The following is a 20,894-nucleotide window of genomic DNA, read 5'->3' on the forward strand; positions in this document are numbered from 1 at the left end:
AGTTAACTAACTTGAGTGTAGCAATTATTTTGCAACACATGTAGATACCAGGGCATCCCATGAAACACCTAATATGTACAGTCTAATTTGCCAGTTATACTCAGTAAATCGGGGGAAATTGTCTAAATCTTTTCACAATTATAGTTTAATAAGTCCTAGAATATGCTTTTGCAAACAGTTAAGAATAGGAATATACATGCATATTTTACACACACACACACACACACACACACACACACGTGGGTAATAGCTATGTGTAGCAGACAGATTCAGGTTCACTGAGATAAACTTCCAGACCAGGCACAGTTATGGAGGAAGGGATTTATTGAAGCTTACATATCCAGGGGAAGTTCCATAATGGCAGAAGAAGCTGGCCTGCCTTCGCAGGTCCAAGCAGAGAGAGAGAAGCACAAGCCAAAAGCCACACAGCACACTTCAAGAACTCCAGCTAGGCACACTTTGCATATCTTTAGATTGAAGTCTGAAACACACCACCACACCTTAAGATCCACCCAGTGACACTGCCTCCAGCCAGGTGGCTGCAGATGTAAACTACAAACAATAAAAAACTGAATATATTGGGGGACATCTATTCAACCCACCACACTATGTATCTCTATTGCCTTTGCTTTCACCAAATATCCAGACAATTTTCCTGTTTCTCCACCCCGATATCCCCCTAGCATATCAGGGTTATGGAAGCCCATGGAAACTTCTGACATTTTTTTTTCAGTATTTTTTTTTTATTAGTTTTGTACTCAGTGAATACAGGCAAGGTGGTATCATTGTGAGCCCCCTCCCTGATCTCCCCTCTCCTCAGGGACCCTCCTTGTCTGGGAATGTGGGTTGTGCATTGTGGAGTTTGCTATCAGTTATGGATAGGAGGCAATGTCTCAAAAAATATGGAATGCTCCACAAATTTGTGTGTCATCCTTGCGCAGGGGCCATGCTAATCTTCTCTGTGTCGTTCCAATTTTTAGTATATGTGCTGCCGAAGTGAGCACAGCTTCTGCCGTTTTAAGTGGTGTCTGGGCTCAAACTCAGATACCCACGCTTGAGTGGAAATGACTTTATTCATTGGGTCATCTCCTCAGCCCAGTTTTATAGCTTAATATGGGAAAACAGAGCATCTTTAAAATAGCAGTCATTCTCATCCATGAGCATAGTATTTCTTTTTGTACTTTTATTTTTCACTATTTAAAAAATTTTCACTTTTATGAAATAAGTTTAGAATTTATTTAAAAAAGATTTTATGTGGGCCTGGAGTTCTGAACTCAGCTTCTCAGAGTTGCACAGTAGGCTCTTTACTTACTGATCCATCTCCCCAGCTCTAAAAAGACTTGAATATATATTCATGTGTGGAGGGGGGGATCAATGAGAGAGAGAGAAGGAGAGAAGCCGATATTTTTATATTTCCCTAATATTTTTAATAAATAAATTAAACATATTCATTATATATATTGATTTTTTTTATAGCTAGTGTGAATGGTACCTTACACATGACTTTTTTTTAATGGTTTATTACTGGATTCCTTAAAAACCACTGATTTTGTGTGTTGATCCTAAGTGAATATCCTTGAAAACAAAATAAACAAACAAAAAAACTTGACTTTTCTAGGGAGACACAGAGGAATGCCCATCCATTCCACATAGAACACCACAGATGAGGGCAATTATTCTTATAGGAGCCTGGGGTCTTGTGGTGGTTTGATTCAGGTGTCCCCCATAAACTTAGGTGTTCTGAATGCTAGGTTCCAAGTTGATGGAGATTTGGGAACAAAATACACTCCTGGAGGGAGTGTATTGTTGGGGGCCAGCTTATGGGTATTAAAGCCAGTTTCCCCTTGCCAGTATTTGGCACACCCTCCTGTTGCTGTGGGTCTACCTTATGTTGGCCAGGGTGTGATGTCCACCCTCTGCTCATGCTATTGTTTTCCCCTGCCATTGTGGAGCTTCCCATTGAGCCTGTAAGCCAAAATAAATCTCTTTTTCCCTGAAGCTGCTCTTGGTTGTGTGATTTCTACCAGCAATGTGAACCTGACTGCAACAGTAAAGTGGTACCAGGAGTGGGGTTACTGCTAGACACCTCACTGTGGCTTTGGCCTTTTGGAGCTGGTTTTCAAGAGGAATGTGGAAGGAGTTGAAACCTTGGCCTAAGAGATTCCTTGCAGTGCTGTAAGTACAGCTTGATGGACTGTTCTGGTCTGAGCTGCAAGACCTGAAGGCAGTAAGAACTATGGACTGTGAGGTTTGGCTTATGAGGGTGAGAAAAAGCTTTGCCTGCACTGGGCTAGCAGTTTGTGTGAGAAGCTTGCTCTTGTGCCCATGTCCTGAGAAGTTGTGCAGGGTTGCTTTGAGTAGAAATGAACTGGTGTGTGCATAGGGATATGGCACAGAAAGACAAATCTTTGGGTGAACTGTTGCCCATTCAGCTGCAACTGAGAGATTACAACCTTTGAGACTGGGATAACTGACCTGCGTGGGGGCAACAAGAAGAATGTTAACTCTTGTGAAGGGGCCCTAGTGCTCAAGGAGTGTCCTGTTCTTCAAAGTCTGCTTTATTCCCCCCGGATTAACAAATTGGCACCCTTCCTGGTATCGTGGAGTATAAGAAATGCTGGAAAGGGGGTCATTGAGTTTGCAACACGGTCTTGGGTTTTGGAAATGGCCATGGGCAGTGTGAAGCGGGTTTGCTGGTTGCCTGCATGGAGACCCCATGAGGCCATGAGGATGAACCGTGGCTTGCAGTGGAGACCCAGTGGAGATGCCAGGACCATGAGATGGCTGCCAAGGAGCTGCTGGCCCCGATGAAGTTTCCCAGGACTGTGAGTAGCCTAGCTGGAGGGGTGGAATTGAAATGCCAGAGACTTGTTGCTGGTTAGAATTATTGGACTTGAAGATTTGTCACTGTTTAGAGTTGCTGGACTTGAAGCTACAGAGTTTGATGTTTGCCCTGGTTGTTTTAAATCTTGTATTGGTTGAATGTTTCTTTGCTATGCCCAATGCCATCTTTTGCAGTGTGAATATTTATTCTGTGCCATTATGGGTTTTTTGAGGTTATGTTTTGGTATTACGGCTTAGTTAAAAGATCTTGAACTATGGGGATGTATGAACATCATTGGAATTGATAAAAACTATGGGGACTTTTAAAGTCAGACTGAATGCATTGTATTTTACATCATGTATGGATATCAGTTTATGGGGGCCAGAGGCGGAATGTGGTGGTTTGATTCAGTTGTCCCCCATAAACTTAGCTGTTCTGAATGCTAGGTTCCCAGCTGATGGAGATTTGGGAATTAATGCCTCCTGGAGGGAGTGTCTTGTTGGGGGCGGGCTTATGGGCTTTATAGCCAGTTTCCCCATGCCAGTGTTTGGCACACCCTCCTGTTGCTGTGGTCCATCTTTTGTTGGCCAGGGGGTGATGTCCACCTTCTGCTCATGCCATCGTTTTCCCCTGCCATCGTGGAGCTTCCCCTTGAGCCTGTAAGGCAAAATAAATCTCTTTTTCCCTGAAGCTGCTCTTGGTTGGGTGATTTCTACCAGCAATGCAAACCGGGCTGCAACAGGTCTCAAGCAGTGTCATTATCCAAAAGTGTGCCCACGCATGGGTGAGGACTCAGCAGTGCCGAATCACGGGCGTGTCCTGCACAGCGCATGGGCACACACACGCACACCCTCCCCTGATAGCACCCATGCTACATGCACATGTCGAAAAAGAAAATGTATTTTTAAAAATCCTAGAAGTCCAGGAAAAAATACCTTAATAATATTTTCTGCTACTCTACTTCCTTTACCATTTCTAATAAATTTAAACATAACTTGTTCTAATGTACAAAATCTCCTGTTAAGATTTTTTTTTTAATTTATTTATTTATTCATTTATCTGAGAGCAACAGACACAGAGAGAAAGACAGATAGAGGGAGAGAGAGAGAATGGGCGCACCAGGGCTTCCAGCCTCTGCAAACGAACTCCAGACGCGTGTGCCCCCTTGTGCATCTGGCTAACGTGGGATGTGGGGAACCGAGCCTCGAACTGGGGTCCTTAGGCTTCACAGGCAAGCGCTTAACCGCTAAGCCATCTCTCCAGCCCTCCTGTTAAGATTTTGATTCAGATTGGAAATCAACACCCCATTTTTGGCAAGGACTGATAATAATACTGAATCTACAGTAGCTGAACAAAAATTTGTAACTCTGTTTACTTTAAGCCTTTTGCTTTCCTTTATCAATGTCTTGTGGCTATTGTGTTTTGTTAGATTTATATGTAAGTGTTTCTTTTTCTTAGTAAGTGGTCTAAACATATAATAAATGTGTTTTTCATTCTGAGTGTATAAAAATGCAATTGATTTTTGTATATTGATCTTGTATCTTACAACCTCGTTAAGCTTACTTGTTAGTGGTAGGAGTTATTTTCTGTGGTAGTTTAAATATCAAATGTCTCTCATAGCCTTATGTGTGTCTGATGAAGCTTTGTGGTCAGTTCCTGACTAGTGGAGCCTTTGAGAGGTGGAGCCTTGATGGAGGAGGTGTGTCACTGGAGGTGGCCCTGGATCTTATAGTCCAGTCCGCTTGTCAGTGGAAGCCACCTCACTTCTTTTTCCTGCCATCTGATATTTTATCATATTCACTTATGAGAGACAGACAGGGTGGGGGGAGGGAGGGAGGGAGAGAGAGAGAGAGAGAGAATGGGTACACCAGGGCTTCCAGCCACTGCAAACAAACTCTAGACCTATGTACAACCTTGTGCATGTGGCTTATGTGGATCGTGGGGAATTCAACCTGGTTCCTTTGACTTTGCAGGCAAATGCCTTAACCACTAAACCATCTCCCCAGACTGCTCTTGCCATATTTTCCCTGCTGTGATTAAACTTTCCCTTGCAGCTATAAGCCAAAATAAACCCTTTCCTTCCATAAGCTGCAACTGGTTGGTGTTTTGTGCCAGCAACAAGAAAGGAGCTACTGCATTTTAAAAGATTCTTTTGAAGTATCCTGTTATCTATGGATAAATGGTTGTTTATTTCTTCCCCTATAATTTGTATTGAAGTTATTTCCTTTTCTTGCTTTATTGTACTAAACAGGACTTCTAGTATGATGATGAATAAGTGGTTTGAGGATAGAGACCCCTGTCTTGTTTCTCATTTAAGGTAAAGGTACTCCATCATTCACTATTATACTTGATATTAGTTATAGGTATTTATAGATGAATTTCATCAGGCTAAGGAAATTTTTTCAAATTTATAACCTGCTGATTTATTCCTTTTATTATTATTATTATTATTATTATCATCATCATCATCATCATCATCATCATCATCATCATATTTGGTATGGATACATCATGTGTTTGTACCCTCTTTTCTGTCATCCCTGCTCCCATTCTCTGGGAATATTCCTCAGTGGGGTTGCAGGCCCTATGGGGTTGTGGGTTTTGCCTTGTGGGAGCAGCAGTCAGTTATTTCTGGGGGAAAGGAATGCCTCTGGGCAAGATGTCTCCACTGTGCCCCCTCTTCTGCAAAATTCCCTGAGCCATGGTGGATGAGTTTTAAGTCTACTTCAGTGATGAGCTCTTAAGAGGCTGGATCTCTGCTTTGGTAGGTGTTGAGTGTCCTCAGGGTCTGTCTCCTTCACCCCGGAGCTGGTTATCAAGTTCACCATGAGAGTAGCACTCTTGCTGTCTCCACAATTCCTCTGCGCTTTCAACTATGGCTTGGCTGAAGTGCAAGGGGCAGTTCATCTCCTCTGGTCTCACTGCCTTCTGGAAAAGAACAGATTCTCCAATGGAGAGTGAAGTCAGCATAGTTTAAATGGTATGAGCATTATTAATTTAGGGAGAATTTGATGTATGTAACCCCTCTTTTAGCCAAAGACTAGTGAGAGCTTGACTCTGGAGAGCATAGTCTTTGTCTCATAGGATTCTGATCTGGTTCCCAATTCCAGATATGGGTTCCTTTACACTGAGCAGATCTCTTAGGCAATCAGAAAGCTATTGTTTACCCTCCAAGACTGTGTGCCACTATTGTACTGTGTGACATCCTGTCAGGGTGTTTGCATCTGAGTAGCTTAGACCTCTGGTTCCTCAGACTGTTGTTGGCCACTTTCCCCCAGGAGCTCATGTAGCACTTTCTAGCACTAGATGGGCTGTCTCTAGCTGTCTGGGGACTGACTGTCTTCCAGATTCCAGCCAAGTCTCTCCAGGCTCTGTGTCAGCAGCATATGGTGTCTTCAGTAATAGGGTCTTACCTTTTGCCTTACGTGGGTAATCAAGTGCTTTGACAGAAACTTGGCTTGTTTTGGGGACCACGTAGGTCTCTCTGATCAGCAGCTCATTGTGGGTAACAGTGGATTTCTGGTACTGTGAGTCACAGGCTAGGGACAAAAAAAAAAAAAAACAACAAAAAAAAAAAAAACCAGAAAAAAAGCTGAGGCTCCATCCCACCGTCTCCAGAGTAACTTCTTTTCCCGTGCTCCCTCCTTACTCCTGTTGAGGGTTATATCTCTTAGGCTGTTTCCAAGGATAAAGGTTTCTATGGTACTTCTTCATTGGGGATTTAGTTTTGTGTTTGATTTCCCCACCCTCTTCTTCCCCTCCGCACAAACCCTTCCATTCCTATTGTCTGGGCCTTGAGTTGCCTATCAGGTATATCAGCAACTTGAGCTGATTGAAGTTAGAACTGTGGATACGTGAGACCATGCAGCGTTTGTCTTTCTGTGATTGTGTGAGTTTGCTGAGTGTGATCTGTTCCAATTCTGTCCATTTTTCTACAAATTTCGTTGTATTGTTTTTACATTACTGCTGAGTAGAATCACGTTGTGTAAATGTACCACAACTTTATTATCCATTCATACAATGATAGGCACTTGGGTGGATTCCAGTTCTTAGCAACAACGAACTGAGAAGCTATAGACATGGTTGAGCAAATATCTCTATAGTGAAGCATGGGGCATTAGGATAAATGCCCAGTAAGGGAATAACTGGGTCTATTGGTACCTCTGTGGTCATCGTTTTCAGGAATCTCTATGTTGATTTTCACAGTGGTTGTACAAGTTTACATTCCCACCAGCAGTGGTTGAGGGGTCCTCTTTCCCCACATCCTCGGCGACATTTGTTACTGTTAGTTTTTTTTTTTTTTTTTTAATGATTGCCATCCTTATAGGAGTAAGGCAGAATCTCATAGTTTAAAAATTTTCATTTACCTAATGGTTAGGGATGTTGAACGTTTTCTTAAGTGTGTGCTAGCCATTTGTTTTTCTTCCTCTGAGAACTCCCTATTCAGTTCTCTGCCTCGTTTTTAGAGTGGTTGTTTGATTTTTTTTTATTGTTTAGCTTTTTATTTCTTTGTAGATTCAGAATATTAGGCTCCTGTCAGTATAGCTGGCAAAGATTTTCTCCCCTTCAGTGGATAATCTACTGGCTCTGCTTTTGGTATATTTGTCGGTGAAAAAGCTTTTTAGCTTCATGAGATCCCATTGGTTGAGTAATTATTTAATTTCTTGGGCTACTGGGGTTTTATTCAGGAAGTCTATCCCCACTCTTATATCATGGAGAGTCCTATTTTTTCTTCCAGTAGGAGAAGAGTTTCATGTCTTATATTGAGGTCTTTAATCCTCTTGGACTTGATTTTTGTATATGGTGAGATGAATGGGTCTAGTTTCATTTTTCTACATGTGGTTATCCAATTTCTCTAGCTCATATCCTGAAAACTCGTGCAGAATTGATAGAAATGGACTGGTGTGAGCAGAGGGATATGGCACAGAAAAAAATGAAATCTTTGGACTGAAACTGCTGCCCATTCATCTATAATTCAATATTAATTTTTATCATTTGTATTTTATTTTTATATATTTTTTAGTTTGTTTATTGTGGTTCTGAGGATCAAACCCAGGGCTTTATGCATGATAGGAAAGGCTCTATGACTGAGCGATATCCCCAGCCCGATTTGCACTTTTAGTACATGAGTAATTTAGGATTGTCATTTAAAATGTTACTTTTTTTTTCTTTTTAATTATCACTTTTGAATTGAGGTGTATGTATACTGTTGGCTGATTCTGGAAAATTTAAAACTTGTTGAGCTTTCAGTTTTGTTCTCCTGCAAGGTTGGCTCTTTGTGGGTCTTTTTTATTGTGTTGAAAATAATGCACACTCTCTCCTGACTGCACAATCCTGTATGTATCTGCTAGATCAATTCTACTACAGTGTCATACAAATTTCTCTATCATAAGTAATTTTTGTGTGCAGGCACAGCTTCTGATAGAGTGACTTACAATCTCCCATGCTGATTATACATTTATCGGTTCCTTCTTGGAATTCTGTCCGTTTTGCTTCATTTACTTTTGAGGCTGTGTTGCTGTGAGGTATATAAGATTCATGGCTGTTGTGCCTGCTCAGTGAGTCCTTTCCTTTTATAATTACATAGAGTTCTTTATCTCTGTAAATGCTTTGTGAGTTACGTTTGATTGTATCTGCTCCTGAAATTGCTGTCCTCTTCCGCATCTATGCTTCTGCCATCCCAGGCTGCTGCTGTTGTGCTGGAGACAGTCTTGCCTGTTCCTGTCTCCAGCCTTTCAGGTTAGTTTGCCTTAGCACCTGCTCTTTTTAGTGAGCAGCCAATCACCAGATTCAGAGAAATTCAATCTGCTGGATTCTGTCTTCTAATTTGTCACTTCAGTCTGTTTATATTTGTCATAATATTGATATTGTTGCAGGTTTTGAGAGGAGCACGGGAGCCTTTCTCAGCTTTGGGTGGGCTTAGCTTAACGGTTAGAGTGCTGGGCACCCAGTGATCTAATAGAAGTCTTCATGCCTATGGCTTCACGTTTAATGGGGGCATTGCTTTGGGGATGGCAGTTAAGGCTTCCCCAAGGGGAGTCTGTGATGGAAGTTCTTCTCTGTTTCAGCCTGTGAGCTGGTCAGCTATCTCATCATTTCTTTTTCTTTTTTTAAAAAAATATTTATTTATTTATTTTGATTTTTCGATGTAGGGTTTCACATTGGTCCAGGCTGACCTGGAATTAACTATGTAGTCCTAGGGTGACCTTGAACACATCTGGCTTATTTATTTATTTTTATTTGAGAGAGCGAGAGGGGGAAAAGGGCAGAGAGAGAGAGAGGGAGGGAGAGAGAGAAAGAGAGAGAGGGGGAGAATGGGCGTGCTAGGGCCGCTCACCCTTCTTGGTTTATTTGATAACTAAAACTTTTGTGATTCTCCTCTGCCAAATTTGAAAATCACAGATTGCGAGGATAACTCATTTGAAAATAATGTATTCTTAAAAATTATTATCGTTAGAGTCAGGCATGGTGGTGCACGCCTTTAATCCCAGCACTTGGGAGGCAGAGGTAGGAGGATTGCAGTGAGTTTGAGGCCACCCTGAGACTTCACAGTGAATTCTAGGTCAGCCTGGGCTAGAGTAAGACCCTACCTCGAAAAACCAAAAAAACAACAAAAAAAACTATACTTATATATCTTAAATATATTGTAAAACCCGAATTTTATAAAACTACAAGAATTGAAAATCCTGAAATCATTAGTATTCCTACTACTAGAAATTAGTTACCTAGTATTTTTTCATAATTACTTCCAGAAAATCATTCTAATATCTTTCATAAAAGTTAAACATTCTCATTTTAAACTTCATACAATGTAAAAAGTTTTAAAAATTGCCCCAATCCTTTTACCTCAGGCAAACATAATTCCAGACACTTCTTTCTGAGTCTATGCAGAAAGATAATGAAATAGTTGGGAGCAGATGCATCAACAGATAACTCACCTTCATGGGGAATGTGACTCTCTCAAGATATAATTTCAAAAACAAGTGTTGTGTTTAGTATTGTTAGGAATCAATAAAAGAAAATATAGTTGAAATAAAACCAAGGGAAGGTGGGCTTTAAGCACTTTTTATAAATTAAAAAAATTTCTAAAAATCTCTCTCTCTCGAAAAAAAAGCAAAGCTGTGAAGAACTTCAGGAGTTTGTAGTGATTATTTTCTTATGAGAGAGAGAGAGAGAGAGAGAGAGAGAGAGAGAGAGAGAGAGAGAGAGGGAGGGGGAATTGGTGCACCAGGGCCCAGCCACTGCAATCCAACTCCAGACATACATGCCATCTTGTGTCAGCTTGTGTGTCTGATTTATGTGAGATCCGGAGAGTTGAACATGGGTCCTTAAGGCTTCACAGGCAAGCACCATAGCTGCTAAGCCATCTCTCCAGCCCTGTAGTGATTTTTTTAAAAAAGTATTTATTTCAGCCTGGCATGGTGGCACATGCCTTTAATCCCAGCATTTGGGAGGCAGGGGTAGGAGGATCGCCATGAGTTCGAGGCCACCCTGCGATCACACAGTGAATTCCAGGTCAGTCTGGGCTAAAGTGAGAGCCTACTTCAGAAAAGCAACGACAATAAAAAGTGTTTATTTCATTGTGAAGCTTGATGAAATGTTTCTAGTGTCACCTACCGACTCCTTTCTTTGGAAGACGCGTTGTCCACATAGTTACCTTTGGCTCCCTTTATGTGTTGTCTCTTGAGACTTGAGTCACCAACAGCATCATTTTATCTTGTTCAGGTGTGTGAATGTCTTATTTAGTTCTCTAATGACAATTTCCCTGGTTACTTAGTGTTTATCTACATTGAAATCAATTCTCTGATTATGCCTACCTCTTTAACTCTACTCTGGACTTTATTATTATTCTATTAATTGGCTGTATTTACCTATATCTGTTACTGTCATTCAATCACAAATTGGCTGGATTTAATTGTGAATAGTTTATTTTTTCTCCCAACAAAAGGCTATGTGTTCTGTTTCCTGAAGAATGTGGTACTTTAGCATGGATGCATCTTGTGCATGTATGTGTTATTCACTCTTTTTGTGTCTCAGTGACAATGTACCCGAGCCAATCAACTTAAAGGAGGAAAGATCTCTCTCTCTCTAAAAATGGGATTAGCATATAATATTGCATAAAATAATAGGTTTTAGTATGCCATTTAAAAACTTTTTATTGACAACCTCCTTTCATATACACAATGTACCCTGATCATCATCTCCTCCCACCAACCTCTTTTGTCCCCCAGCCTCTGAACCTGTTTTTTTGTTCCAAGTAGTTTCTCTTTTATGTGATGTATTATGACATTTTTATACATGTGCATCAGGTGCTTGAATCATATTTACATCACATTATCCTCCCTTGTCCCTTCTTCCCCTCCCATTGGTCCCCTTCTTGTCCTTCAGTCCAGTTTCTACTTCCATCACACCACACACACACACACACACATGTTCACACACATGCACACGCACACACATCTGGAATCCACCTATGAGATAAAGCTACAGTATTTTGTGTTTCTGAGCCTGATTAATTTGATAAACATGGTGACCTTTAGTTCTAGCCATTTCCCTACAAATGACAATATTTTTGTTCTTATGGCTAAAGTTTTGTTTTTTTTTTTGTCTCATAGCTTTAGTCCATGCTCAGCTGGGTCCATTGCGAAGGATCTGTTGATAAGTAGAACATGATGGCAGTTGGGACCTATGACAGAGAGACCCTTGTAGCAGGTGAGAAGCAAAGAGAGAACTAGGAAATGATCAGAGGTAAGAACATTGTGTAGAAGCTTGCTGTCCGTAACCTGCTTCTCCTGGCAACCCCACACCCACCTTTTGGTTCCCATCGCCATCAGGTTGCGAATCCATGAGTGGATGAGTCCCTTGGTGACAACAGAGCCTTCATGATCAATTATTCCCCAAAGCCCTATCATCAATAAAACCAAGCCTTAGACACATAACCTTCTAAGAACAGATTTAAACCCTAACAAGATGTCTGACATTAGCTTGGTGTGACAGCCTCTTCTTTTTTTTCTTCCTACCGGAACTGAGCCATCAATCCTTTTTTTTTTTTTTTTTTTTTTTTTTTCAGATTGGCTATGGATGTTCCTGTAGAGCAGAGCTCCTTAATTTTTTTTTTTCTTGTGATCCCAGGTCTTTTTAATTTTTAAAAATGTTTTATTATTTATTTATTTGAGAGAGTGAAAGAAGCAAATGATAGAGAGAGACAGACAGAGAGAGAGAGAGAGAGAGGGAGGGAGGGAGGGAGAGAATGGGTATACCAGGGCCTCCAGCTACTGCAAATGAATTCTAGACACATGCCATCTTGTGCATCTGGCTTATGTGGGTTTTGGGGAATTGAACCTGGGTCCTTAGACTTTGCAGGCAAGTGCCTTATAACCATTAGGCCATCTCTCCAGCTTGTGATCCTTTTATTTTGTCCAAGAAATTTTTATGTGACCCTAGGGGTGTAGGTATATAAAATGGGTATACATATCCAACATTTATCATATCATATCATCATCATGATTTATCATAATAAATCATGAATCGATTTCAAAACAATTTTTAGTATACATATAATTTTAACATTTACTAAAATGAAAACAAATTTCATACTAATTAGATGAATATGCTTGTTTACTTCTACAAAAAGATTAAATTTGGCTGAATATTTGATACATCCTCAGTATTTTTTAGAATTAATAGTACTTTGATTTTATAATTTAAAATATTATATATTTTATAATTTATAATTGTCGAGGACAAGGATGCCATTTGATATAAATATGTAGTATATGATGGAATAATCATGATTCAGACCATTTTAGAAATATTTGGAAATTGTTTCTTTTTTAAAAAACAGTTATTTATGTATTTGAGAGAGGGGTAGAGCAGAGGAGAGAGAGAACGGATGTTCCAGGGCCTCCTGACACTGCAAACAAGCTCCGATGCATGTGCCATCTTATGCATCATGCTCTACGTGGGTATTGGGGAATCGAGCTTCAGCAGTCAGGCTTGAAAGCACCTTTAACCTTTAACTGAGCAATCTCTCCAGCCTGGACATTGTGTATGAATCCAAGTCAAAATTCACTTCATAACTTTTAGTGAAAGTTGGCTTAGCAACTCCAAACAGCAGATTTTAAAATGAAACATTCTGAAATGATATAACCCAAAGATATGTTCATTTGATACTTACATGCTAATAGACAATGGTATGAAAGTAAAAGTCCTTGTTTTCCGTAACTAAGCTATGTTTCAATAGGAACAGAAAACCTTGAATGTACCGTAACAACATGCAATTCGTAGCATATGAGAGTCCCAAGGCTGAGCTGAAGTGTTTCAGGCAGTGTTTGCTGGCGTTGGTTGGTGTGATGGCTGTGCAATGCAAAGTGGGCATGCTGTGTGTTCAGGATCAAGGCTGTTGGGGCAGTACAGTACAGTGAGCTCCGCCCAAATCATCTCAGATCCATTATGCATTTGATTTTGAATACATTTTAATGAATTCAGAAGCCTTCACTGTTGCCAGCTTTTTTCATAACCCCCACATTGTTATGTAACCCACTAAGAGGCTACGATCCAGTTTAAGAAGCTGGGCTAGAACCAGAATCTGTTCTAAATTTCCACCTCTTGTCCTTTTGTAACTTATTCTTGGATGTGTGAAGATTTCTCTCAACTTTGAGTTCAACAACTTTTTAATTTCTTTTTTCCACTTAACTTAGCTTGCATAGTATTCTATTTTTTATCAATCAATTCACTACTTTTTTTTTCCAAGGCAGGGTCTCGCTCTGGCTCAGGCTGACCTGGAATTCACCGTGTCGTCTCAGGGTGGCCTCGAACTCACGGCGATCCTCCTACCTCTGCCTCCCGAGTGCTGGGATTAATTTTTAAAGTTTGCATAAAAATAATAGAGCTGTGACATTTTCATACACACACAGGTCATTATACTTTGTTCATAGTCATACCCCTCCCCAACTATCCTGCCCTATCTCCCTTCACCACCTCTTGCTGGTCTTCTGCCTTTCCCCCTGAACTATTCCACTATTCTGTTTTCTCTCATGTGCATCCATTACTGAGCTTCTTTCTTTCTTCCTCCTCCCTTGTATCTCTTCCTCCCCTCTAATTGTCCCCTTTCCACTTCTAAGACCCCAGAGTGATGTACAGTTGGAAGTGACATGCCTCTCTGTTGCCAGCTCTTCTCTCTGACAATTTCTTCCTGTGCTGTGACTTTTTTTCGATTTCATATGATCCTTATTTGTCGGCTCTTGTGGGATTACTTCCCATGCTATTTATTTATTTGGCTTTTTTGTTTTGTTTTGTTTTTCAAGGTAGGGTTTCACTCTAGCCCAGGCTGACCTGGAATTTGCTATGTAGTCTCAGGGTGGGCTATCCTGTTTCCTCTGCCTCTTAGTGCTGGGATTAAAGGCGTGAGCCACCACACCCGGCCTATTGGAGTCTTTTAGGAAGTATTTGGGGCTAGAGTGATTGATTTGTGGTTAAAGGTACTCGTTTGCAATGCCTGACATCCCTGGTTCAATTTCCCAGTACCCAGGTAAAGCCACATGCACAAAGTGGCACATGTGTGTGGAGTTTGTTTGTAGTGGCGGGAGGCCCTAGTACACCCATTCTCTCTCTCTCTCTCTCTTTCTTGCAAATAAATAGAATATTTTTAAGGGTCTGGAGACATGGCATAGTGGTTGAGACACTTGCATGCAAAGCATTAGGACCAAGGCTTGAGTCTCCAGGACCCACATAAGCCTGATGCACAAGGTGGTGCATGTGTCTGGAGTTTGTTTGTAGTGGCTGAGAGCCTGGCACGCCCATTCTCTCTCTCTATCTGCCTCTCTATCTCTCTAAAATAAATAAATAGAAATAAAATATTAAAATATTTTTAATAAAGAAGGTTTTTGCCTACATTTTGACAAGCTTCACATCTTAAATTTTGAAATGATTTTAGTAGAGTGAGAGATATGAATGTAGTTTTATTTTCCCTTAGGTGAGTATACAGGTTTCCCTGCACCATTTTTTTGGAAAGGCTATGTTTTTTCCCAATGTATGTTTTTGACACCTCTTTGTTTTTTATTAGTTATGTACACAGTGTGTATACAGTTATGTTGGTACCATCATTAGCCTCCTCCCTCTCCTGTCCCCTCTGCAAGGACCCTCCTCCTTGGGGATTGTGGGTCATGCATTGTGGGGTTAGCCATCATTATGGGGAGAAGGCAATGTCTCTGTGCATAATGTCCCAACATGTGGCTCTAACAATCTTTCTGCCCCCTCTTTCACGAATTTCCTTCCCTGAGCCATGTTGTATTCATGTTAGGTCTACTTCAGTGATGAGGTCTTGGGAGCCCCTGATGACACCTCTTTTTGAAACTAGGCAACCTTAGCTGTCTGGGTTCATTTTTATTCCATTCCATTGGTCTACATATCTGGATTTGTGCCATTACTATGTTGTTTTTGTTCTTATGTCTCTGATGTATAATTTCAGGAAAGGTATTATGGGATGTCTCCAGTATTATACTTTCTGTTCAAGTTGCTTTGGCTAGTTGGGGGTCTTTGATGCTTTCCTATGAATTTGAGGATTTTTTTCTAGTTGTATACAGTATATTATTAGGATTTTGTTGGCAATTGCATTGAGTCAGTATTTTACTTTCGGTAATGTAGCCATTTTTATGCTGTTGATCCTACCAGTCTGTGAGTATGGTATGCCTTTTTACTGTCTAGTGTCCGCTTAATTTACCTCTTAAGTGTTGGGGTTTCTCCCCCTTGGCTAGGCTTATTTTGAGGTACTTTGCTATTGTTAATGTTTTATTATTCTGTTAAAAGCTTGTTGTGAATGAGATGCTTCTTTTGTTTTGTAGTTTCTTTCTTGATATGATGGCTTAAATTGATTTTCAACAATTCTAGATAGGACCTAGAATTACCCAGGACATGAGCTTCTGGCATCTGTAAGGAATTTTGTAGTTTGGTTTAGCTCTGGGAAGGCATGTGAAGGATGGTCTTGATTGGGTTGAGGTGGGAAGACCCATCATAAGTGTAGGTAGGACCCTTCCTGGGACTGTGCTTTTAGACTGGATCAAAAGGAGGAGTTTAGCTGAGCACTGGCTAGATTTCCTGTTGACTAGAGACTGGCTGTGACCAGCTGCTCCACGCTCTTGCCACCATGCTTTACATGCCAGGATGGAGTGTCATCTCAAACTGTGAACTGAAATAAACCTTTCCTTAAACGACTTCCCCTTAGGTATTTTGTCACAGGCAAGGAGAAAGTAACTAATAGAGAACTGCTATTGAGAAGTGTGGCTGTTACTGAGATAAATCTGAATCTGTGTTTCTCAGGGCTGAGGACCTAATTTTAGAGAGGAACGTGGAAGAGCTTGGATCTTTGGGCTAGAAAAGCCCTTGGATACTCTAAGCAGATCTTAGTGGGCTATTATGGTGGGAGCTTAGAAGATAAGAAGGTTGAGAGAAACATAGACTGCACAGGCCTGGCTTATGTGGTTTCAGGGGGCACCAGAGACCCAGCAACCAAGCCGGAGGTAGTTCCTGTAGTATACCATAAAACAAACTGGCTCTGGGCTGGAGAGATGGCTTAGCGGTTAAGCGCTTGCCTGTGAAGCCTAAGGACCCCGGTCCAAGGCTCGGTTCCCCAGGTGCCACGTTAGCCAGATGCACAAGGGGGCGCACGTGTCTGGAGTTCGTTTGCAGAGGCTGGAAGCCCTGGTGCGCCCATTCTCTCTCTCTCCCTCTATCTGTCTTTCTCTCTGTGTTTCTTGCTCTCAAAAAATAAAAAAAATTAAAAAAAATTAAAAAAAAAAAACTGGCTCTATTCAGCCTGTGTCCTAAGACTCAATGCTGAACTTCATATTGATGGAATAATTTCTCTGATGGAGGAAGTGTCAAGACAAAGTACCAGTCAGGTTATTGCTGAGGAAACAGCTGTAGTTACTGAAGAGTTAAGCACCACTGATGAGAAACCTCCCGCTTTGTATGAGGATGATAGGAAATATGTCCTGAGGGCAAAGGTATCACACCCACTAGAGTCTTTATCTTATTTTCTTATTTATCTATTATTTATTTATTAGCAAGGAGATGAGATAGATAGATAGATAGATAGATAGATAGATAGATAGATAGATAGAGAAATAGCCATGCCAGGGACTCTTGTCACTACAAATGAACTCCAGATGCATGTGCTGCTTTGTACATTTGGATTTACATGGGTACTGGTGAATCAAATCCAGGCTATCAGGCTTTGCAAGCAAGCAGTTTTAGTCACTGAGCCATCTGTCCAGCTTCCATGGAGTCCTTATCTTATATATACTAAAATTCATTTGAAGAAAGAAAAAAGAAAAGAAAGAAAACCTAAACTGAAGGGGTTCCCTGCTCAAACATAACTCTCTAGGGAAATGTTTTTGGCCACATTGATCCTGGAAGGCGCACAGAGGTCTCTGTAACTATAGTTCAAGGGTTCCAGGCTCCTTCCCAAGCTGGCAACAGAACTTTGCAGCACTATGTGGTAATGGTTTTGGAAGCATGAAGGATTCAAAATTGAGGCGGTCATGGAGTATTCCATACTAGCTACAGAGCACCACTAAGGCCAGGCATTGTTGGAGACTGCTGGCTCCCTGCCAGCAGGCTTTGAGAGGCCTCTGTGGGAAGCTCTGAAAGTCAGTCCTACTTTGCAGTGGAGATACCAAGATATGGGACAAGCTGATGTTGCAGGATGTGTTCCGAGGGAAAGGGCAGGCTCGGAGGGGGCTAGTCAAAGAGCAAAGGTAGCAGAGGTGGTGGAAGGGCCACCCAAGCCATGTGGAGCCTGCAGGATTTCAACATAAGCTCCCTATGTTAGCTATGAAGCCTCAAAATTTGAAGTTTGCCCACCGAGTTTTGTTCTTTGGAGCTCATATTTAAGAGATTGCCGCGATTCTCAGAGGAAAGTTTGGAATTTTGAACAGGGCCGAGGGAGTTTTGACGTCGAACCGAATGCATTTTGCCTTATGAGATGGCCATGAACCTAAGAGGATGAGGGGAGGATTGTAGCTCAAAAGTTATATCTTTGGGTGTCTAGTTGCAAAGGGGTGGATGTGTACTGGCTTATATTGATTGTCCTCTTGACTGGACCTAGAATTACCTAGGAAACAAACCTGTGGAGATGGCTATAAGTGATTCTCTAGATTAGTATAGTCTCTGGGCATGCCTTTGAAGGATTATATTGATTATGTTAGTTGAGGTGGGATGATACATCTTAACTGTGGATGGCACCACCATTCCTGGGACTGATGTCCTAGACCGGATAAAAAGGAGACAGCTGGCTGAGTAGTGGCATTCATCACTCTGCTTCCTCCCTGTGGCCTGAATGTGACCAGGCGCTTCAAGCTCCTGCCACCATGCCTTCCCAACATAAAAGACTGTAACCTCAGCCTGGAAGCTGAAATAAATCCTCCATTAAGTCGATTCTTGCAAGGTATCAGGTCCCAGCAATGAGAAAGTAAATAATCCATGTGGCCAATTCTTTATCAGTGAACGTAAAAGCTGTTGATTTCTGTATGTTTATTTTGTATTCTGCTCCTTTGCTGGAAGTGTTTATTAGATCTTAAGTATTTTCTAGTGGATTAGAATCTTTTAAGTATAGGATAATAACCTGAAAATAGGGGTAGTTTTGGTGTTTCCCTGTCCTATTTGTATTTTTAATTTGTTTCTTTTCTTTTATTGCTGTAGCTAAGACTTCAAGCACTGTGATGAATTTGAACAAGACTGGTGAGAATGGGCCACCCTTATCACACTCTTGCTTTTAAAGGAAGTGCTTTCAGCTTTTTTACATTTAGTGCAATGTTAGCTATGGGATTGTCAGCTATAAGCTTTATTAGGATGAGCTATATTCCTTCTATTCTAACTTTATTCAGGGCTTTTATCAGGAAGAGATGTTGCACTTTGTCAAGTGCATTTCGACAGCCGTTGAGGTGACCCAGTGATTTCTGTTCTTAAGCATATTTCATGAATAGGATTATATTTTTGACTTGAGTATGTTGAATGAACCTAGTATCCCTGGAATGAAACCAGCTTGGCTGTGATTTATGATCTTCTTGAATATGAGTTGTAAAAATTTCATTGAGGATTTTTCTATCTGTCTTCATCAGGGAAATTGTTATTATTTTAAAAATTATGTCCTTACTTGTTTTGGTATCAGAGTAATTATGGCTTTGTGGAGTGAAATTGGTGGTGTTCCTTCCCTTTCTGTTTTATAGAACCATTTGAGGAGTGTTGGTGTTAGATCTTCCTTAAAAGATTTGGTAGAATTTTGCAGTGAATCTGTCTGGTTCTGAGATTTTCTTTATGGGGAGATCTTCTATTGTTTCTTTAATGGAATTGCTTGCTGTGATCTATTTAAGTTGTTTATATCATCTTGATTTAATTTTGGTAGGTCATATGCATCTAGGAATTTTTACTTTTACATTTTCCAGCTTTTCAAGAACAGTGGTTTTCACAATACTACTTAATGATCTTCTGGAGTTCTTTAGACCCTCTTGTAACATTACCTTTTTCATATCTAATTTTATTAATTTGACTCTTCCTTTCCTTTGATTTAATTGGCTAGAAGTTTGTCAATCTTCTTTATCCAATAAAATATTTTGTTTTATTTTTATTTATTTGACAGAGAAAGAGGGAAAAAGAGAGAGAGAGAGAGAGAAAGAGAGAGAGAGAGAGGGAGGGAGGGAGGGAGGGAAGGAGGGAGGGAGAGAGGAAGAAAATAGGCACACCAGGACCTCCAGCCACTGCAGGCAAACTCCAGATGCATGCACCCCCTTGTGCATTTGGCTAATGTGGGTCCTGGGGAATTGAACCTGGGTCCTTTGGCTTTGCAGGCAAATGCCTTAATTGATAAGCCATCCTTCTAGCCCCTTGTTTATCTTTTCAGGTAAATAACTATACATTTGATTAATTCTACATATTTCAGTGTTCATTTCATCAATTTCTTTCCTGGTTTTTATTATTTCTTGCCACCTACTTCTTTGAGATTTGGATTGTTCTCCTTTTTAAGATCCAGAGTTATATGGTTAAGTCACTTATTTGAGATCTCTATGTGGTTTGAATGTAAAATGCTTCCCATAGCCTCATGTGTTTGAAAAATCTCCATTGGGTACTGTATGGGAAAGATATGGAACCTCTGGGAGGAAGAAGCTTGCTGGAGGAAGCGTGTCACTGGGGGCAGGTCGTGGGATGTTGTAGCCCAGCCTTACTTGTCTCATTCAGCTCACTCTGGCTTCTTCCCTGCTGGTGTGAAGATGTGAGGCCCTGTTACTTTCCCCGCCATGAAAGAAGCTTTCCCTTGAAACTAGAAGCTGGAAATAAACCCTTTCCATCTATAAGCTGATTCTGGTCAAGTATTTTGTCCCAGCAATTAAAACGTAACCAACACAGACTTCATAGGTATACATGTTATGTTGGATTGCCTTAGTTGTATAACAGACATTCCGGTAAATTGGGCTTTTATTGTCATTCAATTCTATGATTTAAAAAAACAGTGACTCACTGATCATTTAACAGTGCATTTTTCATTCTCTGTGTACTTGCATGGTTTCTCCAGCTTTTGATGTCTAGTTTTATTCCATTGTGATCTGATAAGGTGCAAGAGACAACTTCAGCTCTTTTGCAGACAAGTCTTTGTGACCTAGAATGTGGCATATTTAAAGGTGGTTCCCTGGGCTGCTGAGAAGCTTGTGTATTCTGTTTCTTTTGGAAGAAATCAGTTAGGTCCATATACTCGACTGCAGTTTAATGGGGAAGTTTCTTAGTTGATTTTTAGTTTGGATGACTACTCTAAAGATGAGCATGGGATATTAAAGTTACACAGTTATTTAATCTATCAGACCTTTTATGCCCATTAGTGTTTATTTTTTGAAATTGGAAGCCCTAACATTTGGTGCATACATACCTATAATTGTTCCCATTATGTTGCAGTCAGGTTCACATTGTTGGTAGAGAAGCTTGTGGGGAAAATGAGGTTTATTTTGGCTTACAAGCTCAAGGGGAAGCTCCATGAAGGCAGGGGAAAACGATGACATGAGTAGATGGTGGACATCACCTCCTG

General features: G+C 40.7%; 1 non-coding gene across 1 annotated transcript; it reads right to left on the reverse strand.

Annotated features, from left to right (window-relative positions):
* Positions 1 to 896: 896 nt before the first annotated feature.
* LOC123462437 lies at positions 897 to 1,004 on the reverse strand. Its single transcript, XR_006638259.1, has one exon. It is a non-coding gene; the product is annotated as a U6 spliceosomal RNA (small nuclear RNA).
* Between the last annotated feature and the right edge of the window lie 19,890 nt (positions 1,005 to 20,894).

This window comes from Jaculus jaculus, chromosome 7, assembly GCF_020740685.1.
Source record: "Jaculus jaculus isolate mJacJac1 chromosome 7, mJacJac1.mat.Y.cur, whole genome shotgun sequence".
Taxonomy (NCBI): Eukaryota; Metazoa; Chordata; class Mammalia; order Rodentia; family Dipodidae; genus Jaculus; species Jaculus jaculus.